The 26,792-nt window shown below is 38.3% G+C and overlaps 1 protein-coding gene across 1 annotated transcript in view; it reads right to left on the bottom strand.

The window, feature by feature from the left end:
- SOCS5 (suppressor of cytokine signaling 5) overlaps positions 1-26,792 on the bottom strand; it is a 75,222-nt gene that overhangs the window by 39,136 nt on the left and 9,294 nt on the right. Inside the window, exon 2 of the mRNA XM_033054445.2 lies at positions 14,471-14,642. The gene's annotated coding sequence lies outside the window, so the exon portion shown is untranslated. The remainder of the gene's footprint in view (positions 1-14,470; positions 14,643-26,792) is intronic.

Genomic DNA, 26,792 nt, shown 5'->3' with positions numbered 1-26,792 from the left:
TTTGCCACCAGTAAACAGTATCTACCATGGTCTTAAAATGACAGGGTCTGGAGGTTTTGAGAGGAAGCTCGACCATTTGTAGAAAATCAGTGCTTAGCGTTTTCTGAAAACCAGGTCCCTCTTCAAGGTATTTCAAACTGAATACATAAAAGCAGAGAAACCTCTAATAATTAGTTACTTTAGAAAATTTTAGCCAGGAAACTTTTTTTTTAAATCCTGGTTGTGGAATCATTAATTATTATTGCACAGAATGTAATAGCAAAGCAGAGCTCCCAATGGATGAAAGCAAACAACTTCTCTTCTAGCTTTTCTTCTTCTTTTTTTTTTTAACAGCAATAATAAAACTTATTATTATGCACTTCCAACCATGAATGTTTTCCAAAGCAATTTGATATTAAACTCCAGATCATCCTGCTGGATGAGTTTTTACGGATTGTTACAGCAGAGCAAGCCGGGAATGTTATTAGTGGCTTGAGGCACAGTGCTGTTTCATGAAAACAAGGAACAGTTAAAAATTTTAAAAGTCCCAAAATTCCTTTTCTCAAAGGAGATTTGTGGCACTGCTGAGATTAGAACCATTCCTATTCAAGCAGCTCTATTCCCGAGGAGATCTTCATTTGTGTCTATCTAGTCTGAAGGATCTGATTTATTTCACCAGGGCAGAATACTAATGTGAGCTGGTGGTTCTGTTCTCTGGACTTATTTAATTTTCCTTCCTTTCTTCAGCAGCAATACATTTGCACAATTTTTCAGGCTACAGCAACAGTAGGAAGAGGTTGAGTTGAACCCTAGTTAACACCACCCAGATGCATGCCAGGCTTGTATTTTCAGTCCCTCTGACTGTCCACTGAATTGCAGCATTGGCAGACCATGCTTTCCATGATTCAACATGGAAGACTGGTTTTCAACACTTAAAAGAGCACTTTTAATCTGCAGAAATCACCATTAGTTAGAGAGAGTTGAAGCAAAATTGTGACACCTGACACCAGCATGAACAGGGTTGCATTACACCAACCAAGGTTTTTTACTGAACAACCTACAAAATTGCTTTTAAAAAATCTCTTTGTTCTCCAGATCACTTGGTTGTCAGCATAATTTGAGTATAAATCAAAGCAACTGGACAGTCCCCAAGAATATCAGTGCAGGCTGTATTCTTCTGTGGCAGGTTGGTGGCTTCACTCCACTTGGAGATTTCCACACCTGCAGCAAAGAAGTTTTGAAATTGTTCCGTGTTTTCAAAGCACTGAAGATCAGCAATATAGGATTTAGGATTTAGATATTTTACTTTCATAAAAATCTGATGATAATCATTAATGGTTGGTGTTAGTGGCTACTAATGTGATTTCTGAAGGCAGCTAAACACTCCCAAGCACCTCAATAAGGCCAGCAACGCTATGGTGATCCCCAGAGAGCCCAGGCTGTCTGAGGAGGAGTGAAACAGGCTACGTTGGAAATAAAGAGGGACAAAATTCAGGAATTCAGGACAATACACAAATTGAAGAAGTCAGGAAAGTTTTAGATGTGAATTTTAAACCTAGAAGGGAATTAGTTTGTCTTAAATGTGCTATATTTTGAAAATATTTCACAATTGTTTGACTTATTTTTTAAATGAGGAAAAACTTCTATCACATGTTCAGCTAACTAAATAGGAGCTAATAACCTTCTAAATCAGTTTTCTGAGCTTTGTCTCCTAGGTTAGAACAGAATATATTTATTAGCCATTGACACTAGGAGAGCATAGGTTTAGTTTAGGTGAGTTACCTGGTAATAGAGCCAGGTAAGACAACTCCTGGATCTCCTGCCTCACACACCCACACCCACACCAACCCAGAGTGGTTTGCCAGTGTCATTAGCAATGCACCAAGCACATCTGTCAAGCACAGTCCTCTCCCCAAGCCCTGCACAGCTGGGCAGTGATACACCTCCACTGGGGCTGGCCTTGCTCCTTAACCTCCATGTCACCCTGTTCTGGTGGGGTGACAAAGAAAACAGGGAGCTTTGGGGCACTGTTGTTGTTCCCCACATTGTTGGGGATCTTTTCCAGATGCCATTTTGGTCTTCAAATGGGTTGTTGGGATTGACTTTGGTTAAATCACCTAGGTTGCAAAATGGGAACAGCAAACTGCATGTCTCATCAGACCTTCACCAAGTAATTCTGAGAGTGCCATGTTTCATTGCCAGCTACACAGACCACTTTTGCATCTAGGATGGAGTCTGCAATGTCTATCAGGACCAACATGGACTCCAGAAATATAGTTACAGACATGTGAGAAAACAAGCAGCAAGTTATGGTTGTTTTCAAGCCTCCTCTGAGGTGAGAGGAGGCCTCAGGGGAACATCTCAAAGTGTGAAACCATGACCAGATTAAAGGAGATTTAAAGCACAGATTAAAAGGAGCCCTTATTAGAGAACACATTAGAAGAAGTAGGACAACCAGAACATTTTCTCAGGATGTGCTCAGAACCACACAGGAATTGTTTCAAAGAGCAGTGGCTCATGACTGAAAGAGTTTAAAGTGTTTTTGGACATGATATGTCTCTCATCTTTACACAGGTTTAGCCTTGCATGGGCAAACAGTCCAATCCCAGTACAAGGGGCATCATTTATTACTAAATTATGCTATTTAAATGTTGGCACGTTGAAGCAAGGGTGCAATGCTAGATTTTTATGCTCTTAACCCACCCTACCATTTTTGGGATGAAAGCCCATTGAGTTAATCTGCACACAGTGGCTGGGTGGGAGCACAGCTTATGGCCAAATATTACTGGTTCCAGTGCTTATTTACCTAAGCAACTGCCTTGTCTCCAGTCAGGTTATTTCCATTGATAAAGACCATTCTTGTTGTAAAGGAATGTACTAGTAGTTTTTTGTTTGTGACTGGCAAGTAGATGGACTTTTAGCTGGCAGTATCCCTAAAGAATATGTAGCTGTATGACTAGAACAAGATTTACTTGAAGAAACTCAAACATTCATGTTGAACTTGCCTTAAAATTTAAATGTCAGTTTCCTATCTTTGCAATATCTAACTCCCACTGATTGCAGTGAAATAGATAATAATTACTCTTGAGGATTTGAACCTGGAGCATTACAGAAGGCAAAATGTAACTCACAGAAATGCATAATAGAAAAATAATTATATTGTAAAAATAACTTGTAGTGCTGTTGCAGTGAATATTCTGTACTTGGATATTTCTTTTAAAGGAATTTAAATATTTATAAATCTGATTCTACAATGTTTTAGAATTCAAATCTGAGATTTTGTGATTTTTTTCGATGCCACAAACACATGAATTTAGTTTAAAGTGGTTCAGCCTACAAGAATGAGTATGATTTTCTTCACAGGCTCTATTTTCTCCTATATATATTTGATAATGCAAGCTACAGAATCACTCAGTTGTTCCTGTGCAAAAACTGTACCTCTGTAAAATTCTAAAAGTAAACCCTCAAATCAGTGTGTTAAGGATAACAAGCTCTATTGGCTGTTATAAGAACAAGATATGCATTAAGCTTTGATGTGAGCTATCACCTGTGGGAAACATTAAAAGAAATTGGCAACAGCCAGCATTTAACTTTGTGTGACAGGAAATGTAAGTTATGAGGTTAGTCCCAAAATACAGATGATTTTGGTCCAGGAAGTCAAATTTTCATTTTTAAGCACAAACCACCGTAATTATAAACAGGCAGTTTGTACCTGCAGACAGACAGTGAACTGTCTAATTGCCCAAAAAACACTTAATACTTCTGGTGTGCTTTTGAGTGAAATGCTTTTTGATGTACTGAATCTGGATATGCTTACCTTGGATTCTGTAGAACATAACAGGTTTTCACTTGTGGTCTCATTTCGTGAAATTAAAACATTCAGGTAGCTTTTCACTCTTCATCATCTATATTATATCACTTAACAACCAACTAAAGGCCCTATATTTAAATCCTTGGAAAGACTGCCACACCTCATATTCCTCAGAATCTCCTCAGGCCACACAAGTAAAATTTAGATGGTAAATCTGAGCTTCCCATTCAGAGCTGGACCTGAGTCCATCATTGCCTGGGCTTGGCCTATGCTTTTTGAGTGAAAATTACTGTAGTGCCATCTAGTGCTACTCTGCTGATCCTTGTATTTGCTGTATAGTTTCCAAGGACATTGCTCTGGATTCAATACTTCTAAACACGTTGAAACCTTGAAAATGCAATTGTCTTTCTAGACAACATTCCCCATTTTTTCTCAGGCAAGTCATCATATAGATTATATACATTTCTATAACAGACTTTGCAGCAATGCATTAAAATTGGCTTTGAGCAGTGTGACAGTATGGAGTGGGGAAGGAGCTGGAGATTATCTTGCAAAGAGCATGTGTTCCCATATCTTCAAAATGTGCAACTTTTAAAAATAGGAATGCAGAAATTGCTCTGGAAAATATGCCTATAGAAGGGAAGGAATCCTTGTTTCAAAGATGATTTTGAAGCATCAAGCCCAGCCCAGTTGGTGAAGAAATATTCCCTGTATATATGGGGTGCTATATCTGTTGAAAAACTCACAGGGATTGTCACACCCTAGGAGATGAAGAAGACTTCCAAGACATTCTGTGCAATTCTGTTCACTAAAATGTACCTGGTTCATGCAGCAATTGTCTCTATTTAACCCATCCACATCTCCTACATTCCCAGACTGGGAGGACTAGAGGATTTTGGTATGGATATAGACAGCTGCCCTAACTGTAGTTAGAAAACCAGCTACCCAAAAGGCAGCATCTGATTGTCTGCAGCCTGAAGCAGTGTGCCCTAAGACACTTAATGCCATATTTTTGAACTGTTTTTAAAGTGTTTCTACAAAGACAGTCCTAGTGAGAAACCAATTGGAAGCAAGCACTTGGGGGCTTGTGAAGGTCCTGATGGTTTCCTGTCTGCATCTGCAGAAGTTTCGGAATCTGGCCTCAAGACACCTTGAGGTCAAGTAAATGTGCTTTGCTAAATGTGACAGTGATTTTGTGAGCTGTGGTACAATGTGACCTGTGGCCTATGTGATTAAAAAAAGTAGCTGCTGTTGCCAGATGTTCCACGTGTCTCCCAGGCCTCTTATTTAAAGTCCTGGCAGCAGCTACCCACCAGCAGTCCAGCACCCAGGGGGCCAAATGACTATTTCTGTTTTCTTGAAGGGCTAAAATGTTGACACATTTATCTAAAGTAGTTTAAGGCTATGCCCATGAAAGCAACTAGGGGGTAAATAGTTCCAGGTATGTAACAGGTTCCACTTAAATCAGTAAAGTCTATTCTGTGATTTCTTTCATCCCACAATCATTATATAGTTCAAGAACTATATTGGGCTTGCTCTTGAAAAGTCCTACTGACATTCCCAGCATCCGCCTTTTCATCACACCTTCAATATGAATCTAAAATTAGACTCTGTTCCTGAAATGAATATATTGCTCTTCAATACACAAGCTGCAAATTGAACAATAAATTCTTGTCTCAGCATGGAATGAACTTGAGGTAGGATAGGAAGTTTTATGTTTTGCCACATGTAAGATAATAAAGTAAATAATGGAAATAATTTTCCATGCTGACAGCTTGAAACTTACAGCAATTCACTGGCTCACAGAGCAAACATAGCCCAATAGCAGAACTTTAGGTAAGATACTAAAATAGGTAAGAGATAAAACTCTAAATGAATATTTACAAGAATTTAACCCAACGTACAAATCTAGAAGCATTATCACTTTTAAAAAAACCTTACATATAGGAACAAACTTCCACATACTTGATATAAATGTCTAGACCTTATTTTGTTTGAGTGAATTCATGTCTATTTAATAAGCAGAATGGTGCCAACAATTTTATAGAGAGCTCCACGTGTTTTTTTTCCTCTGGAATGTCTCCAAGCAAGTCACACTCTTAAAAAAAAAATTTGGCCCTCATCCTGCAAAGCCCTGTGTATGTGTCAAATTTTACATGCTGAGAGGAGCCTCATTGATTTAAATAGAGTTAGTCACTAAGCAAAACGTTAAGCCTCTGCACAAATTTCACCAGGTTCAGAACTTTTGTTTCAAATTTATTTATTATGTGTTCTCAAGCTTCCTTTTGGAAGAGCCACTACTGTCCATTGCTCTGTTTTTGTGTATCCAACACTTTCTATAGCTGTTCTAGTATTACTCCAGCCCAGATTTGCTGGAACATTTCACAAGATCCTGTAAGCTGTGGAAGAGGAAACTGCAACTAGGAAACTTACCCAGTCTATATTTTTCATGGATCAAGAGTGAAATACTTTGAGCACTATTAATATATTTCTGCAAGTTGGTGACAGATAGAATTCAATCCAAAAAATTGTCTAAAATCCACTCAGCAGGATGCTCCCTGCTCCCCACCATAAATGCCAATAACTTTCATTTTTAAAAAGAGTTTCCGGTGCTGTTCCTGAAAAAAATTCAAGTGTGACTTGAGAATGACACAGTATAGTACCATCTTCCTGAGTTCACAGATTATTCCAGAGTCTCTGCTGCTGCCCAACACCCTCTCAAATTGCAAAGGGGTGAAAAAACCTGACGGAGAAGACACTTCTCAGATTCTGCCATGTAAGTCCTTCAGAACAACAGCAAACCTAACATCTTCCTGAAGTCTTTGAGGTGACAGTATAAGCTTTCAGAGGTCTCCACTGTCTATCTTGGATCATGCTCAAGTTAGAAAACTGAAAGCAGTGATTTATAATTACCATCTGACTGCCATCCATTTGGAACATATTACAGGAGCTGTGGAAAAGACTGATACAGTTTAATTTAGGGACATTCTTACTGACTTTTACTTTCCATTCTATGTTAGCTCTGATTAAGAGTTTCAATTTTAAGACTGTGCTAAATATGTCTTAGCAGTAAAATATGCCAAGAGTGAGAATGAACTATCTAAATTTTACCCTTTTTAAAAGGTCAGGATTACATTCGCATTTTATCTAGAAAACATTTCACACATTTTGTGAGCACAGTGTATTAAACAAAATTAAGCTGATTGACAGTGGCACAGCTAAAGACAGTACACAACTGTCTAATTAATTTAAAATGTCAGATAGATGCTCTGCTCTCGTATACTTCAAACAGGGTAAGAGATTTAGATATATCAGGTGTACATCACTTTTCCACTGTTGAACAGTAAGTATAACTTAAGAGACAATATAGAAACAGAAGGCTTTAAATGCAAGTACTTCCCCTAGGAGTTGTACAGGGGAGCCAACACATGATTTCTGAAGATTCAGTGACATCTGGCTTCACATTTTTCCCGGATATGATGTGATATTTGCCATATAAACTTCTCCTCTCTGATACTGTTGTGACTGCTAAACCTTTAGCCATGATTTCTGTTTGAAGGACTTTCTTTTTCTTGTCTGCTTTCTTGTGCATGGTTTGTTTTTGTTGATGGGTTGCTTGGTTTCTTTTAACCTTTGCTGCTTTTACCTGTGGGACAGAACTGGTTTAATTTGTCCTTTCTTTCATGGATGATCCTGAACATGGTACCAAGCAACAACAGAGTAGGGAACCAACCACTGTTCCAATACAAGTCCTTTCCAGAGACCTGTGTGAATAAATGATCTCTCCACTCAACCTGATGAAGGAAGATAAGTAACCATCTGCTGCTATATTAAGCATGTGTTTCATAAATAAGAGTCACATAAATGGGTGTATGCACATGAGCATGAAGGGAAAGGTCAAAACACTGTTCTAGAAGATATTGGTGTTGGGTGTTACAAATTGATGCAGCAAGACATGGAGTTCTGTGAAGGTGAAGAAAGGAAGGAGCAACAGTGTAGGAAGAAAGCTGGAGAGAGGAGGGTGGGAGTAAAAACCAGAATGCACAGGAAAAGTGAGAAGTGGGTGAATGAACTAAAAGAGAAGCAGCAAACAGCAGCAATGGGCTGGCAAATGGAGGTTGATGACGAAATAGCAGAAACTGAATTTTGGAGTTCAGGACTGTGGGTTGTGTCCAGAAGGGCAAGGTGCCCCCCAGCTCTGAAAATGCAGCTCTATACAGTGGTAGAAAACAAGGCATTTGAGGGCTATGGCTTTTACTCCCTGATCTCAGCCTTAAATGCATGCTTCAAGGAAAAATAAAATTTTAAAATGCTGAGGGAGACAGAAAGAAACAAGGGAAGGTGAGATAGGAGTCAAGCCTCAATGTGACTTGTGATTTTATTTCAGGCTGCTTGCCAACACATTTTATTTATTTTTCTGGTTACTATTGGATAATGTAAAAATGTGTGTCAAGTTGTGACCTGTCAGAGGTGATTCAGTCCTTAGCAGGGAAAAGGTTCTGCCACACCCCAAGTTAAATATTTAATATGGCCAAGGGCTGTCTGTGAGTGCAATGGAGAATTCAGCTAGAGCTTTGTGAGGTGGAGGTGGTCTATGATAAAGATACCAGATAAAAGTGAGAGCAATCTGGAAACTGAGCCTGTAAGTGTCAATGTCATCTGTAGCCTAACATCACAGTGACATAAAATACATTTATAAATTACTCTTCCAGCCTTTAGAAAGATTCAGATACCTTGATGCCCTTGAGTATTGCAGGTCAGTGCCTGGGATCCTCTTCCCAGCTGCTGCTGCTCTCCCAGTGGGAGGGAGGCTGGCTGACCTGCACTGAGACTCTGACTTGTGATGGCCAGCAGGGAGCCCATTTCAAGCTGTCTCACCCCAGATATCATCTTTATTCTTAACTCAGCACCTTTAAGAGTGAAGAGGAAATTGGTGAATGCACACTGGACCCTGTCACTGAGCTTCATGGCTTAGGGCTCAGGTGCAAAGGTGCTGCAGCATCCATCTCCCTGAGGCATGGGGTCCTCTACCAGCCTCTGCTGCTAGAGCAGGAGACTGCCAGAGCCAGTACTGCAAAGCCAGCCTATGGAGCAAAGGAGGGACGGAGAGAGTTATTTCACCTCTGCTCTGTTCTCTGTTGTAAAGTTATAGTGCATGGGTAAGTAGTTTTCATAACTCATTACAGATTATCTGGTATTTAATAGGAGTTGCTGGTTTTGCTTTCAAAAGAACTGACATGTTGCAGGATTGTCAGCTCTGGAGCCAATCTATTGCGAAGATATCCCATTTCACATTGCTGACTAACACACCCGTCTCTCAGTGGCACTGTTTCTGATCCCTTCTGTTTAATAGTCAGATTGATTTTCATTCTTTATTACCATTTCTTTAGTTTTACACAGTTCACTGCTGTAAATCCAAATAATCTCCATCTGGAATATCACTTTGGCTCACTTTTTTCATATTACTGGGAACTCAGTTTTGTCAATGTTTCAATTTAACTCTGCTTTTTTTTTTTTTCTTCCCAATTTTGGTACTGAGTTTCTGGAAGGTTGTTAGCTGAGTTTCTTGGTGGATTGCATTAGCTTCTTATTCTGATTTAAAGGTACCAAAAGCAAAAAGTTAACAGATTATGTCACAGCAGAGATAATTTTTTTAAAAAACAGGAATAAATCTTGTAATGGATTCCTTTTTTGTCCTCCCAATACTTGCTCTGTATTTGTGATGGATGGTTTTAAGATAGCAAGGTTAGATTTTAACTTTCACAACTGTGCAGTTGTTTTCTGAAATCTCTGCAACTCCTTAGTGGTAGTGGAATGCCTTTCGCCCCGCTCCAGTATTTATGCAGTTTCATGTCTCAAGAAGTTTAAATATTATTTTCATTTAATAGCCATAATGTGGATTTCTATAGAACTTCATTTGTCTTTCCATAAGAGCATTTTCTTTCTATTATTCTTTTCCCTTGCAAATGTGAGCAGTATCTTAGAACAGACCTGCCTCTTTAGCAAGTGTTCAGTTAAAATCAGCTAAAGGCTCCCCTTTATGATTTCTGCAGAGCAGAAAAAAAAATGAACTGATTCAGGACCAGATTCTGTCCTCTTTTTCACAGTAGATCCAGAAATCTCTGCTGATTGTTCTGGTGTTGTGGTGCCTTAGTTCACATGAGGACAAGAATTTTGCTTTAATGTGTAGCCAGCAGCACAGTCCTTCTATTGTTAGGAGGATGTTAATTCCTATTAGTGTTTAAACTTTGCTTTCAGAATGGTTACAAAGTTATCAGATCTTTTTTAAGCGTGGTCTGAACTTACATTGATAAATTAAGGTGTTTCACAAAGTACTACAGAAAGCCATTATACCATAAAATAAAGACAACTGATTTTTTAAAATTTTCCCTTCAAATTTGAATGCATTTGAAATCTCTTTGTCTTGGCTGTCCTTTCCCACAGTATAGAATTAGGGTGCTATTGAAGCAAGCTGATACCTACTGGTGCAGCAATCAGACTGTCTCTCATATGAGGGATTAACTGTAGATGTCTTAACCTTTTTCCCCTCCCTTGGGCCTAAAATATGGCAGATTCATAATCTGCTCAGGGAGCTTTCTGTAATATGGCTGAAATGTGTTTCACAATGAAGTGAGCCAAGAAAAGGACGCAGAAATTATTCTTATTTTCTATTCATTTAGCACTGCTGTGTGATTTGAGACTCTCTGGCAGAAAGAAATACTTGGTTTGCTGATGTGACTTCTGTGATCTGCAGTAAATATTGTCAAAATTGAAAAGTTTGAAAAGGAGTTTCCATTCCCTTTGAATTTTCCATAGTCTACTTTCATTCAACTCTGTAGATTTTATTCTAAGCTTCTGCATGTAAATTAAAGAAATCCTATCCCAATAAATGGAGTTTCCCTTAAGAGAGACACTGAGAGAATACTTCCCACCCACTCCCCAAAGGTAAACTCCCTTCTTTTGTGGGGCTAGAGCCCTTGGGTTTACCTTGAGGGTTTCAGGGAAAATGGAGAAGCCTGGCCTGTGGATCCCTTGGCATCTGCCATTTCAAAAGCCAGGCTGGGTGTCTTTCTGCTGGAATTGGTGGGCTTGATTAGTGAAATCCAACTGCTTGTACCATGCCAGAATAAGACAAGATGATCTGCAATGACTCTTTCTGACTGAAGGACTTATGAATAAAGAGAGACATACAGAAAAAGCCCCTGCTCCTAAGGACTCCTCTTGCACAGGAGGAACAGTAATTATGTTCATGTGCACAAAAACCAGAGTTAGAGAGGCTTAAAGGACCTTCAAATTATTTCCCAAGATCTGCAAACTTTGCTTTCTATTTTTTTAAGATAAAGGTTTTCCATAGAATTCGTCTGTAATTTGAACACATCTGGCACCTTTTATTATTTTTGTCTAGTAATTACCTTCTGCTCCTGACAGAGCAGTACTGGCACAGCACTGTAACAGTACTGACATTGTGGCTGCAGGATTCCCATGTGCCATTCATTCTGTCACAACACATTTTTCTACCTCTGGAATGTTTTTCAACTCTTATTGACTGCTCTCATCTACAGTGGAGAGACACTGAAAAAAAGTTGTGGGTTCTCCTATCATGTTTGCTTGCTAGAAAGGCTTATTCCTTGTGTTGTAATATTTACAAAAACTAATTAAATTTGGTTAAGGAAACATATGAGTTGCATTAATGTTTTTAGGAGTAGCAATGATTTAAAGAAAGTATCTTTTTATAGCTCCTAGGCTCTGAAGGAGCATAAGTTTTCCATAAAATAATGCTTTATTTTTCAAAAAGAGTTGGTTTTACTACACATGCCAAAAGCTAAGACATTTGAGAAAGTGAAAATCTTTTTCTATTTTCATTGGAAAAGAATTCCCATTTCTGATGATATATGATCTTACAGCTTTGTAAGGTGATATTAGCCTCTATTATTGCTAACATTTACTTCGGAGAAAAAGTCAGCGGGGAGGATAATGGGGCTTAGCAAGAGAGTAGAGACCATTGTATCTACATTAATTGTCCTGGCACTTCTAATATTTCTTCAAATAAATTCATCTTAGTGTTGCAGATCCATTGCAGTTAAATGCCAGTCAGCTGTACAGTGTTGTAATGTGGTTTTAGGATTTAGAATGACATCATATGGAATTGTTTTGCAGACCACTATATTTTTTCAAAATGAAGCTCATTGTTAAGATAATTATTTACCTTGTCTTTCCCTTGAAGATTTGCCTTTTTTAATAACAGTGCTGCCTCCACACTTTTCAGATTAGGGCCATGCATGGGGCTGGGCATCTCAACTGCAGCCCCAGCCTTGTTTAAAGGTTAGTGTGAAAAAAAAGAAAGTTCTGGAATGAAGTGAAAACAATTAAATGGAAGGAATTAACTGAAGTACAGTGAAATGAACAGAAATTTAATGAAATTATACTCATGGAAATCTCAAGATATTTCCTTTCATACAAATGAAGAATTTTCATAAAAGGAAATTAAATGAGACCTCAATAAATGAAATTAAATAAAAAGAGAGGAAAGGAAGTAGAATGTAATTAAATGAAACTGAAAAAAAAAGAAAATTCTGAAATGAAAACAATTAAATGCAATGGAATGAATGGAAGTTTAGTGAAACGACCCGAATCTTTATGAAATGATACTTAAGAAAATCTCAACATTTCATGTCTTTTTAAATGAAAATTCTTCATTTCATGAAAGGAAATAAGGTGGGAAAAGAAGGAATGAAGTGAAATGAAAAGACAGGAGAGGAATGAAATGAAATGAAATGAAATTTTAAAAAAATAAAATTATTGGAAGGGTTGTTTTTTTTTTTATTGAATGGAATGAAGTGCAGTGTAATGACCCTAACATTAATGAAATTATACTCATGAAAATATGGAGGTTTTATTTCATGAAAGAAAATTAAATGAAGAATTTTAATTTAATGAGAGGAAATGAAAGGAGAAATTGAGGAAATGAAAAGAGAAATCAAGGAATGAAGAGGAAAGGGAAAGGGAAAGGAAAGAAAAGGGAATTAAAAAAGAGAATTCTTAGGAGAAATTATATAAATGGAATGGAATGGACTGGAATGGAATGGAATGGACTGAAAATTAGTGAAAGGATACTCATAGAAATCTCAAGATTTCATTTCCTTTCATTAAATGAAAATTCTTCATGAAACAAGAAATCAAGGAATGAAATGAAATGAAATGAAATGAAATGAAATGAAATGAAATTGAAAAAAAATAAAATTCTGAAATGATCTACAGGTGTTCTAAGCCCCTTTGTGGCAGTAGGTGGAGTCTGCTTAGTGGGTGAGAAGAGAACAGATGCTTCTGATTAGGCAACTGAAACTCAGTGTTTCCACAGCATGTGCTTCAGGAAGGAGTTTCTCTTTCCTTGAAATATTTGATGGAATTTGTCAGAATCTGAACTATTATAGCTGGAAAGTTACTCCCAAACTTTGAATACGTCCCTCTTAGTCCTAATTTTTTGTCTGCTGTAATCTTGTTGAGTGGTCAGCTTGAAATAAAGGGCATAGAATGTAACATGCAGCTACAGTCAACCCTTTGTAATAATTCTGTATTATTTTTTTTCACTCATGAACATTCAGGTTGCCTGTACAGACCACATACCTGTCCTAAAGTGTTAAATTCCCTGAATGAAAACACTAAGCAAACAATCTGGGGGTATGAAGGGTGTCAGGAATGCTGCAGACATCTGTGGTTGTGATAAAAGGAGTTAAGTACTTTGCTCTGTCTTCAGTTTCCTGATGACAGGAGTGGAAAACAATTACCATTTTTCCAGTCAAATCCTAAGTTTATTGTCTTGGGAACATTCCTTACAGATGACAGAAAGAGAAGAAACTATTGTACCAGATGTACTTCTAGCTATTCCAGTACTTATCTTTCCTGCCACTTGGAAGACTGTTTATTTGGTTTATTAAATATTACAGCCTACTGTTAAAAATACCATACAGCAGGACTGCTATTTTATCCGTTGTTCAGCTCTTATCTGACAAGGTCATTGTTTAATGAGTGTAGGCACATAAAACCTTCAAGACACAATAAGGCAATAAACTATTCTCTCTTTCCTATCAGTTGTAAAATCTGCAGGATGATTGACAATTATAAACACCTCAGGAGGTGAGATATGAGATCCCTTTTAATACTGAATTCTGATGTATACATTCTTTGTTGGAATCCTGGTCTCTCTAGCAAAGAGCTGTGTTTAGCAAATAAATTGGAACATATTAAATGTTCCATTCTTAAGGCTCCATTGCATCATCCTCTGGCTAATGGACACACAACATCAATAACTTTTCCCCCTGCCTCTCTCTTCTGTTTCTGCATCAGACAGAAAAATCTAATTTTTGTCTTTAAGATTACTGGGCAGCTGGTGAACTTTTTAAGCACTTTACAATAAAGTATAAACAACTGCCCCTGTGCTTCTTAATGGCACACTGTTTGGTGAGGAATGTATCTTTCACAGGATCTTACATTCTATATTGGTCTGTACTTTAAAAATACATGTGATACAAGCATTTACTTAAGTTAACTGCATTTGGTTCTTAATGTCTCTTTACTGAGACAAAACAATACAGTGATTAAACCCCATGCCATGATCTGTGTATGAGACAAAAGAGAGTACAAGTGCACACTTCTGAATTAGCTACCTTTAGATTAGATTACCTTTGTTCTGATGAGAATGAGTGCAGTGATCCAGGACAGAAGTAAGGAATGGATGGACAAAGGCAGCTGGTTATTGTCCAAGACAGGTACTCACAGGTTCATAGTCAGGCACAAGAGGCTTCCTGCCACCACTGCAATTTGCACATCCAGAGGCAGCCAAGGCATGCCAGCTCTAGGGGGAAAAAAAAAAGATAGGCATATTGTTAAATTGATGGGAAAGGTCATGTATAGCTGTCACTCCATCTGAGCAAAGTAAATACAGGTTTTCCTCAAGTTTGACAGCATTAACAAGACTAGAGAGCCATAGCTGGAAGGTATTTCCTGGTATCGTTTACTCCATTCTCCAGCATCAGCTCAGAATAATGTCTATCACACTATTCCTGACAGATGCTTATTTATTAACAGCTGCCAGTTCAGGTGATTCTGCAGTAATCACAAGCAGCATACCCTCATGCTACTTCATTGCCCTTCTAACCTAACATTTTTTCTAATTGCTAATCCAAATCTCGTTACAAACTAAGGTAATTATATCTTAACTTCGTACCTGCAGTAGTACAAAGCCAGTTGAATCAGCTTATGAAAACTGAAAACATACTCAGTAGATTCCTCTAATTTCCCTTTTTTCAGTTCCCTCTTTTTTTTCAGTCTAAATTCTTTTTATCCTTTCTCACAGCTCAGGGTTTCTGAACTGCCTATCAACTTCTCAGCTCTCTCTAGTGTCTCCTTCTTTTAAAAACACAGTGCCCAAAACGAGACTCTCTATTCCAGATGTGGAAGAAAAACACAGTGCCAAACAGACCCCAAAAATTATCTTTTTTGGCGTATGTGTGGTCCTGTTATTAAAACTTCCCAGCACATTGTTGTTTTTGCAATCCTGCCACGTCAGTGACTCATGTTCAGCTTGTGACCCACGTAACCCAGGGTGCTTCATTGCAGAGAGGGCTGTGGCAAGTGCTGCTTAAGGGTCTTGAGCTGACTCTGAGGGACAGATGAGGGTGGATCACAGGGTAGATCACGTCATGTTGTGACAGCTGTGAGGGAAGAGGGGCTCAGGGCCTGTATCACCAGCCAAAACCCAACTAGACGCAGCTCAAGGATAATGCTGTGAAGTAGTTTTCACAGAGACTGGGTGCAATCAGCCCCAGAGAAAGACCTGCCCCTGGTGTTATGAGAGATCCTTGCATTCATCAGATAGATCATTTAATACAATAAAAATGGGCTGAAACAAAAGTAAATGGAGTACATGGGTAGAGGGCAGTGGGGAACAGAGATGGCAAGCACATGCAGGTCAGTTGACATACAGGTTGTGGGTCTCAAGACTGTCATGCCTGTTCCTTTCGCCCTCAGTGTGCTGAAGAAAGACCAGAGGAGGGAGTTTCCACCACTAATAGTGTGCTTTTCTTCAGAGGGCTTCTTCCCACCTTGCTTCCACCTCCAAATTAGTAGAAAGTTCATCCCACCTAAAACTGGTGTCAGGTATAAGCCCCTTTTGGTTTCTTCTGTAGTCTGGGAATAAAAGAACTACCTTTTGAGCCCTGGATTCAGGTAATTCCAAAAGAAATGTCTTAGAGACAAGGGATGAATTATCTCCTCCTCATCTGAATGTGCTGCCTCTCTCCATTGATCACTGAGGGAGTGACTAGGTCAGCCTTAGGCCAGCTGTCAAATTATTTGACAGCCATGGAAAGGCAATCATGATTATTTCCTTAATGAGTGGCCAGACTCTCTAGTCAAGCTGATTGCTTTTCCAGAAAAGCACCCATAATCTGTTCCATGGATAACAAAATGCACTATATCTATGAGAATCCATAAAATTTAGTTTAAATGCTGAATATCCTCTCTGTTTTCTGTCTTCCACACATCCTCTGCCTCTAGCTCTAATTATCTATAGCAGATTGTCTTTTCCCAGCCATTCCTGGCAATACCTCAATAACCAGCAGCTGGGTCACATTCATGGAGTCACAAGAACAAGACAAAGCTATCAGTTAAAAATTGTATCTCCTCTCCCTGGCTTTCATTGGCTTGGCATAAACTGATAAAGGGATGTCTTTTTTTCTTTTTTTTTTTTATTTGCCTGCCCACATTTCTCACAGCACGTAGAAAGAAGTGCAATTTGCTGTCACAGCAATTTTTTCCTTTCACACTTGGCTAGCCACACTGTGCATTTCACACAGATCTCTCCACTCAGCTGCTGCAAGTAGTGGCCCCAAGGTACCAGAAATCAGAGACTCTGGTGTCTCAGCTTTGTTAGCAGCCATAGAATTCTATGCTAAAACAATACACTCTTTACTTATCTTACTAAAACAAATACTTTGGTAGCAAACTCATGAAATGCAGACTGTTGAGAGAAAGTTTTTTTTTGCTGGCAGATTTTTGCAGAATAGCACATGCACTAATACATACATTTATGTGTATATTTGATTCTGTTTCTGCCAAACTTCATGCAAGAAATGGAAGGTAAACATCAATCCCCAGAAAGACGGATAATTAGCAGCTAAATGTGGAATGCAAAGGGCTGTTGTTACGGCTGGGTCAGAAGCTGCAGAACAGCTCTAATCTAGAGCAGAAGCAGAAGATAATTTTCTCCATCCCAGCTATGCTTGAAGAATTATCTAACATCCTACTTACCTTCATGAAGAGTACTGTGCATTTGCCACTAGTGGGCACACACAGAGATCCTTTTCTGACACTGACTTGATCTGCTAGCTCCAGTGCAATGTCATGGGACAGACATGGGACTGGAAATCACAAGCATAGAAAGCCTTTTCTATATCCTGATCTGCTATATTTGTATTTGGTAACTGGAAAAACACAGTTGTGTGAAATTAATTAAGAGATGGTTCAGAGCACCATTAGCTTTTATTTTGGCTGAAAGCTCTTTGTAGTGATGTTCTGTACTCAGTGGTTGAGAGTTAGTCTGCATTTTCAAACACTAGATGGAGCCAAGGGTTCACACATAAAGAAGAGCAACGAAAATATTCCATTTACTGGCAATGCTGGTGTAGTTTGGTCATCCTGTAGCTCTGTGAATTAGTTCAAAATCTATTCTTAGAATGTCTAGTTACCGAGGAAGTGACAGTGAAAAAATTCTGTACATGAGGATACTAACCCAAGTAACCCAAGTCACAGCTAAATTATTGCTGGAGTCTCCAGAGAGAATAGCAATTCAGACATGAAGTTTCAATACAGGAATGTTATCAGCATTGACCTAGTGTTTTCTTGGATAGAAAATTTTATATTTGCTCATTCAATACTCTTATTGGTCTCACGATACAACCAAACTCTCACAAACAAGAAACAAATTACCCCAACTTTAAATCAGAAATGCATAATAACCTCTGCATACTGCTTTACAGCAATATTTGGGGAAAATTTTGTAGCCATTTTCCAAGCCAGTATCATAATTTCTTGAGGCAGTTTGTATGAAACTTACCTGCGAGACTACAATACTAATAGTTTGCAGGAAGACTGTTATTAAATTAACAACAAGAAAGGTCAAAAAGAGAAGCTTGTTTGACACCTCATTAGCATTTCTATTCTAATACTCTATTGTTTTGAGTTACTGACACTGTTCAATTTTCCCAGTCATAGAAATCAATGTAACTGGACAGAGAGTCTACCTTCTCAATGGAGAAAAGTACCATTTCTTAAAGCCTTCTGATCCAAGTCTTTAGGAAGGATCCTTGGATCCCCACTTGATGTAAAATTGTTCCCTGGGAACCAGGCTGTGATGTCTCCCCAGTGCTGTCTCTGTGTGTTTTGTGGCAGCACTGTGTACATAAAGAAAGGAATTCCTCCTGGATGATTGCCCCCCAGGTGCCTGTCACCAGTAGGCTGATCCAGTCCCCAGGACACAGGCACAGTGTGCTGCAGTGTGCACAAAGCAGGCTGAGCAAACACAAGGCACCTCGTCTCTCTTGTTTGTACATCTTGCATTTACCAGAACTATGCTGCCTCAACAAACTTGTGTACAGAAGCTGTGGTGGGGACAAACATTCCAAAGGGGAAACAACGTGTCTCTGCCTAGTAGATGACGATGTCTAGAAATATAACAAAGTCTAAGGAGTTATGAAGATCAATAACACAGAATGATCTGGGTGGCATGGTCAACTGGACACAGAAGACATAATCAAACATAAAGTTCTACATCTAGGATGAAAGCATAACCCTCATATTCAGACAACTGGTGAAGGTTGGGAGAGCTCTCATGTGAAAACGTGACATTGGAAAGGATTTGGCAATGAGTAAGGTGAATTGTTTGCTGAGCATTCAGCCTCTGCTCTGATTTTGCAGCCAAGAGCACTAATGCAATCCATAAATATATGTACTTAAAAATCAAAAGTGAAGTGAAATTTGTGTGATTGATCTCCAGTAATTTCAGTGTAGAAACACTAAGAAGGTTTAGAGTAGACTTCCAATTGCCATTAAAAATTGGAAAACAGTTTGTGGTGAAGTACTTCAGGAATTTGGTTGCTTTGCTTATGAAACTTATGTAAGACTCTGACCCCCCTGTGCAGTTTCTCTGCAGATTAGTTCCCTTCACATGCCCACTGGGTGCACTGTGTCATTTCTAATGCATGTGTGTGTGTGGATCAGCTAGTTAGGGTGAGGTCATTTCAATCTCATTTTGACTCAGTTGCATTTTGCAAAGGTAGGTTAAATATTCTTTTTAAAAGAGGGGCTCAGTGGCAGGAGATGGATCTGTTACCATTCATTAGGGATCTACCACTAGTGACTTAGTTTAAAAACTTCTGAGAACCAGCTACCACGAGTTTCATGTCATGCCAGTCTGTGCAACTGACTGCTGCAACACCATTCCCCAAAATCTAGGGAAGTCCTGAGCACACAGGTGAGCCCTACTGACAGAGGACTACAATTCACATGACTAGGGGATGAGCACAAGCTGGAGTGTGCCAATGCAATTGTGGGCCAAATGCAGCCTTGTTCAGATGCTGAGCAGTCCTGCCCTTAAGCACTCCTTCACAGCCAGAGTCTTGTCTTCTGCCATTGCCATTGTAGATCATCTGTCAAAGAGCTTCAAAAGGCTAACTTCAATTTCTAGGTGTCCTTGCAAAACCACCTACACAGCATCAATTCAAGCCCAAAGCCAGAAGTCTTCAAACTAAATGGTACTGCAGATAAATGAACTGTGACATTCAATAAGCAAAACTTTCCCAGTAGCAAGCAAAAGATCAACTAAATGGGTTTTATTTATCCTTTTTAATGGGAGGTGAGAGGAGAGGAAAGAAAAAATAGCAACAGATCCACTATATATACCTGAACAGTACATAATTCATAGGTCAACTACATCACCTCCAGTATGAGATCAGAAATAGATCCATCATAATTCTTCAAAAGCTATCAGGAGTCACTGAGATAAACAGCTACTGCTCTCAGATTGATGTTCAGGCTCAAGAGGGATGAACTGGTGAGTACATCTATGAGAAGCTGTGAAAAGAATGTTCATTGTCCAGAGCTGGCAAGCAGCTTACAGAAATAAAGCCAGTTTGTGATACAGACCACGTCAGTGTTCCCAGCCTACAATACAGCACTATAATAGATCATTAGAATGGCCCTGGGTGTCAGAACTGTGCTTCCTAACTTTGCTTCCCAACTTAAACTGGCTATGTGATACCATGCCAGAATTTTCATTTCTACAAGTATGAGTTTATACATATGTTCACCTAAGAAACTCTGTTTATGCACCAAACAAGTAAGAGTTAAGCTCGGGCTAAGGAGCTAAGGAATAAAGAAATATTTAACCAGACCACCATCCATTTACCAGTTTATAGCCATTAAAAAATTTATATGTGATCCATATCTGAACTTTTCAGCTGAAAAAACAAAATCTTAGTATTTCCATGAATAATTTCCATGATTAGACCACAAGGTCTAATCCATGAAACTGCAAAGTGTGATGAGGTCCTCAGCTAGAAGACAGCTAAAAGAACAGTAAGATTTATTTGAAAGTACAGAAAATGATCTGAACAATTAATAGGAGGGAAATATACTGTTTCCCTCTGTTAGGATGAATGGCATTTAGCCTGGAATATGAGTAATGAAAAACATATTCTGAGTGTAAGACATGGCTAGGCAAGAAGGAAGGGGGAATAGTAATCTGGAGAATAAATTTCAGGAAGAAATAACTAAGATTACACTGAGGTGTATATTAATGCATGAGAAACTACTGTAAGATTAAAAGCTCAGTTGCATCTTATCACTTTGAAAGTCATTTAAGTTAAAAGACTCCAGAATTCTGCTGAGAGAATTTATCACATCTCAAAGCCTGTCAATAGAGCTCATGAGAGCATAGGACAGTGCATTCTCAGTCTGGGACACCTGCTTCTGGAAATAATTTTCAGTACAGGTTTGATGAATGACAGTCAGAGCTTTCCTGAGTCATTGCAAAACTTTCACTAACAGTTTCAGAGCCAAATAAACATTTGTGACATGAACTGAAACTAACAGCTCTGCCACAGAACAACAAAGGTTTAGCAGACACAGTCTGGTCCAATACAAGCTTTGAAGAAAGTGAAATGTGAGAAAAGCCAGAAACTCAAAACTGAAACATTATTTATCACTTCTATAAAGAGCCCCCCAGAATTACAGATGGCATATTCATCTTCTCTGGTAGACACTTTATTGGTACTCAGACAAGTACTTCGGTGAAATGATAATAGCAATGCTGGCACCTATCACCACACACAGTAGTCTTAGATTGTGGTGGCAGCAGTTTCTGTTTTCTCTTTTTTTTGTGGACTAGGGTCACTTGACCTCCTCTGGTACCACAGGGTATTGCTGTTGTCATCAGCAGTGACTGTTCAAAAGGAAGGACACCAGAAATACAAAAGCATGTCAGGACTGAGATGGGGAAAGCTGTGGGCATAACTTAGTGACAGGAGGAAAAAGCAGAAAAACTTCCAGTGTACAGTGATTACATTTTACCTGAACTGCTTACCAAATGCAGTCCTATGCACTGTCACTAACAGAATCCAGCCTTAATAAGTATCAATTGTGTAGAGTTTTTGCAGGCCCTGATTTGACATATCTATTACTGACATCACTCAAGTGCTGCTTTGAGTAATTTTTGATTCAATGTGCTGATACAGACTGCATCCAAAGGTATTTCCAGAAGACTTTTGGAAAAATAATGTTTGCAGCAATAACCGGGACAAAAGATGCATCTAGTATGTTTTACACATTATATAGTTAAAAATACACTGGATTATTTGATCTGCTGCTACAGCTGGATCTACTCACTTATGCTATCAGCATAAAAGCAACTCACACACTTACTTTGATGCACTCTGACTAGTTTTTTTGTATTACCGTGCACGTGACCTCTGAATTTTGGCTTGGCAATGTATGAAGCTTATTACCTAGAACCTCTTTTTAAGGCTATCAGTTTTATTTCATTATATTCAAATTTTAAATTTATGGCTTTGATTATTCTGTCTTGACTCAATGCCCAGTGAAGTCAGTGGAAAGTTCTTACTGACCTAAAAGGAAGTTCTTGGAGGCACTTTTGTGTGCCTGGTTTGATTTGACGTTGAAGTTCTTCTTTAAACGTGTTCTCCATATTTAAAATGGGTTTGGAACTGTCACAAAGTACTGAACTGTTTTCTGAATGCAGAGAAGTGACTAAAGAGCACTGCCTGTGAGAGCCTGCCCCAGCTCTCACTGAAATCAGCAGGAGCTGTTTCATTTACTGCAGGGAAAGCTGAGCTAGAGCTGAAGATCAAAATTGCATTTATTCCAGGATTTATTCCAAAAAGAGAAAACTTAATATTAAAACCAGATGGTTTTGCCCATTCTAGGTCTTTATTGAATTGGAGAGAAGGTAGGATCCCAGTGCTGGCTACAAATTGAATGAATTTAATTAAATGAAATCTGCAGATTTAAATTTCCAGAGTTCTGTGAAACTCTCCACTTTCATCTAAAAAAAATAAAAGAGACGAAAAATAACAAAAGGGGAAAAGTAAACTATCTGCTTTTAAAACTACAGAGAAAGGTCAAAAATCATAAATCCTAAGAGCTCAGAAATAAAAATGCCAAGTACCTCCTCACAGAATGATCTGTGGTGAAATGCTATGATTTTTAAATCAGCTTCATAGTTTGGAAGACCGGTTCATCTTGAAAGGCTTAGTGTCATTAATGCCTTTGTCTCACTGTGCTGGATAGTTATTCCCTGGGCCATGACATCAGCACTCCAATAATGCCCGAGGCTGTCCAAAAAGTTAAATTTCAAAAGGGAAAAGTCATGCAAGCAAGTCATCAAAATTAGTTTCATCATGAGCTCATACGCAAATGTATTAGATGTGGTGTTAAAGCTACAACATTATAGTCTGCCTTGTTCCTTTTATAAAATCAAAGTGGAAGAGAGGTTAGAAGACCTTCTGCAAAACTATACAAGAATGCACCATGGGTTTTTTCTGGAGGGAAGCCTGTGTCACATACAGAATATCATATATCTTTGGCAAAGAGATGCTGTTTGGAATTCCAAGACTCTATTCCTGATACAAGAATGATTAATGAAACCCCTAATTCTATATGTGATCTGTTGCTCATCTGATGTACCCAGATTTCTTCAACACAGAAACTTTTGCAACAGCAACTATATCATACACTGCTCATAAAATACCTGAGTATTTTATCAGCTCTGCACACCTCATTATCTTAAGCTACTCTGCTGTTGATAAGGAAAATTCTTGTTGTTTTCTCAGCTGTGAACATCTTCAGGACCTTCTCCCCCCATTGTCTCCTGCAGCACATGAAATATGTCCTACAGACCTGAGCTGTAAGATTTTAACATGTGCCAACTAAGGCAAGGAAAATCACATTCCTAATATAAAGGATGCAGCCAGTGTCAGGCTGCTTTCCTCTTTTCTTAAAGCACCATATTACCACTTCTTGAGAAATCATTTTTACTTAATGAGATATCCTCTTGCTAAAATTGCCTATTAAACTTCATGGGTCTGCCACACCAGATGTATAAGGAATCTTTTCAATGGGGAAAAAAAAGTTTCTTTTTCAAAAGGCCCTGCTTCCAAAAACCAGAGGGATTTATAATTTTATGAACCCCCAAGCTTTTATTTTCTTTTCTCCATTTTTAACAACATGGATGATAAATAATCTAAACTTTAATCCCACAGATTACATTTGTAAACTTTAAAATCTTAATTTTTCTTTGGAAACCCATTGCATACATTACATCTATCACTGCTACTGCTGGATAATTCTGGATATTCACATAGCAATCAGTTAGAAAATTCTCCTATTATTTCTTTTGTTGAAAGTACGTCAAGGATAAGCCTTTTAGTAAGGACCTTTATGAGTCAGTATTTAAAGACCAATTAAAAAAGCTATCACCATGCAAAGAGAAAAATCAGCAAATAGTTACAAACACATTGGTCATGAATGAAATGAAAGTAAGAACAAACAACAATGTACCAAATTTTGTTTATGATCTGAGAATCTGTTCCAGATCCAGTTCCTTTTAAGATGCTTCCCTTTCAATTACATATAGCAATTTGATACCATAACCAAAGGCCAGATCTTGAAAGTGTTCCCATGTAGGTATTGTCTCTGTTCACATGGAATTTGCCTGGGCTAGCATGATTACAGTGGTGGTGGTGGTCCCGAGGTGCTCACCAAAGCAGGTCATACAGCAGGTCAGAAGGAACTCACAGACAGTGATCTTAAGACCAAAGAAACATCTAGGAACAGTTTAAAAGAAATGAACATTTAGAGTGTGATGAGAAGAGAGATTTGCAGAGCTCATCCTTCATACTTAGTCTGACTGTGCTTTCCCTTGCTTTTGCTAAGGCCTTATGGGATTTACCTCTATTTTTGCCCTGGCAAGCTGATCAATTCTTTGGACAGTTTAAGGCTGTGATAATGCTGTAACTTCATTAATAATTGGTAAGAGCATTTTTAGGGAGTACTGCAGTGACGACTTAAGATCCTGAATGAAGAAAATAGAAGACAGGGCAGGGAAGAAGTATGGACAAAAGAAAGGTACTTTATGGATAGTGTGAAAAGTGCTTTACTCAAAAAAAATCTCCTTCAATAAATTGCATCTTCTGCTCACTTCCTCTAGTACTGGAAAATTTCCTTTTTTGTCACTGCTTTCTGAGCTGAATCCTTTTATTTGTGAAAGGAAATAATGATTTATCCAGTGCTTTTGCTATGACTTATATTTCATTTGGGATCACTGCTTCTATGTGTCAACTTGATTTTGCTCTCATTGTAATTCAAATGTTTGCGAAGAGGTTACTCTACTGCTGCAGTGCATGGGAGACCTATTTTCTCATCCCCTCAGCATAATCACTATTTGTAAACTTGGGGTGCTAGTTTGATTTTTCAGAGTTTGTTTGATTATTTTCTGTATAATAAATCCATGTAATTTTTTTCTGTATTTTGAAAATATTTTAAGTATTGTAAGACTTCACATTTAGAAGGGCTTCTCATGGTGTCTTGATTTGCAATCAGTAAAACAGTTAAATAAAGTTTAACCCTAGAAATTTATCACATTGTGACAGGGACAGAAATTGTCCAGAACTCAAATTTTGTGAACTCTCAGCAATATTTCGATCCAGGTGAAAAGCTGAAGACTGTAAATGTACACAAGTCACAGATTTGCACTCAGAGGAGAATTCTCACTTTCTTGAACAGAGGGAAAAAGGAAAGAGCAGGTCTGGATGCAAAACCCTCCTTCCTCCTAGCACAGCTGTGTCCTCAGAATAACTCCACAGGTTAACTGCAGGTTTCTTCATTAAAGCTATTTTCAAGGGCTGGGATGGACACCTGCATTTCCCATTTGGCAAAGTTCACTTTGGCTCTTTGGGCTGTATGGGTCATTTTCTGCATTACAACTGTAAGCCCCTTTAGAGCAGAGTTTTCTGCTCTAAAGTCAGATATTTCCTTTCCCATAAAAGCTCATCTGTGCTTACATGTACATTTAGTGATGCTGTCTTGATAAAGCTCTCAATGAGATGATGACTGTTAAGGACACTGACAGGCTGTCTCTATAAAAGTACCACTTACTACCCTTCCTTACTTACTGTCAAGCTCTTTATGGAAAAATCTGTTTTTCAGAGTCTCGGATGCTGTGTTGAATAAAAGGAAATTAAAAAGGAGATAATAATAAAGATAAAGGAGGAAAAAATTGCTGTGAGTTCTTACTTCCCAGGGAGGTAAGCCAGAAAACACTCATCCTTCAAGGGATATGTTAAACTGTTGCTTCTTAAGAAGATAGTTTGGGGAGCATGAAATGTGAAAGTAGTTGTTTCTGTGGCATAAAGTAGTCCAGGGCTGGTGAGTGTAGATGTCCTCCAAGAAAGAGCTACATTTATTTCTGTGGCTAAATAGCTGAAAGCTGATGACCTAAGAAGGGGTAAAGCTGCTGGCATTCATAATCCCCAGAGAAGTAAATGACTACAGGGCAAGTACTACTCAAGCTTCCACAACTGAAATTCCTGCTACACTGATTGGCTAGAATGCCATTTAAACTTTTTTTTTCTTTCTGACCAGTAGAACTTTCTTTTTTTTTTCACCTTCAGCCATATATTTTTTCTATGTACATACTGCTTAGCTACAGCATGGCCCCAGTACTTACTCCATGTGAGTATTTGGCAGCTTGAATGCAAAAATATACCTACCTGCCTTAGCAAAAATCCTACTTCTAATCCAGATTCGCATAAACTGTGCCTCAAAATAGACTGATTAATAATTTGAAACACTGTTTTAATTATGATTTAATGCAGCAAATGGAAATTCCTGACTTGGATCATTTATGGTTTTCCATTTCCATGTTTTTTACCTCACTGAAAGTGTTTTATTCTCATTGACTGGTAATGTGGTGTTCATTTGCAGCAGAACACAGCCTTTATATTACATTGGGGCTCTTTTTGCTAATCAGTAAGACACGTTCTCCTCGTACACAACCACTTAACATGGCATGTATTTATTCAGCTTTCTAATGTCTATATTTTATGCTAGAAAAAAGTAACTGCTATTAAGAATCAATTTATTTTGGATTCCTGATTAGTGTTAGCTACGCTTACACATAAATTGGAATTCAAATATATTAAAAACATTCAGAATATTAAAGTAGTGCTTTCCTAGCTGAATAAAATCAGCTTGAATACCTAGCTATAGGAACAAAAAGGCTTTTCAAAATAAAATTTCCATTTCAAATGTCACCTTGTCTTCATGAGCTGGATGATTGTTCCTGGGCATTCCAACTTTAACAGTTATGAAGGTAATGTTATTCTGAAACTGGAGGGAATTAAGTTTCTCAGTTGCTTAGCATCTCATCTGT

Source organism: Catharus ustulatus, chromosome 3 (genome assembly GCF_009819885.2).
Source record: "Catharus ustulatus isolate bCatUst1 chromosome 3, bCatUst1.pri.v2, whole genome shotgun sequence".
NCBI classification, from domain to species: domain Eukaryota; kingdom Metazoa; phylum Chordata; class Aves; order Passeriformes; family Turdidae; genus Catharus; species Catharus ustulatus.
Note: the sequence above shows the minus strand (reverse complement) of the source record. Positions and strands in the feature narration are given on the sequence as shown.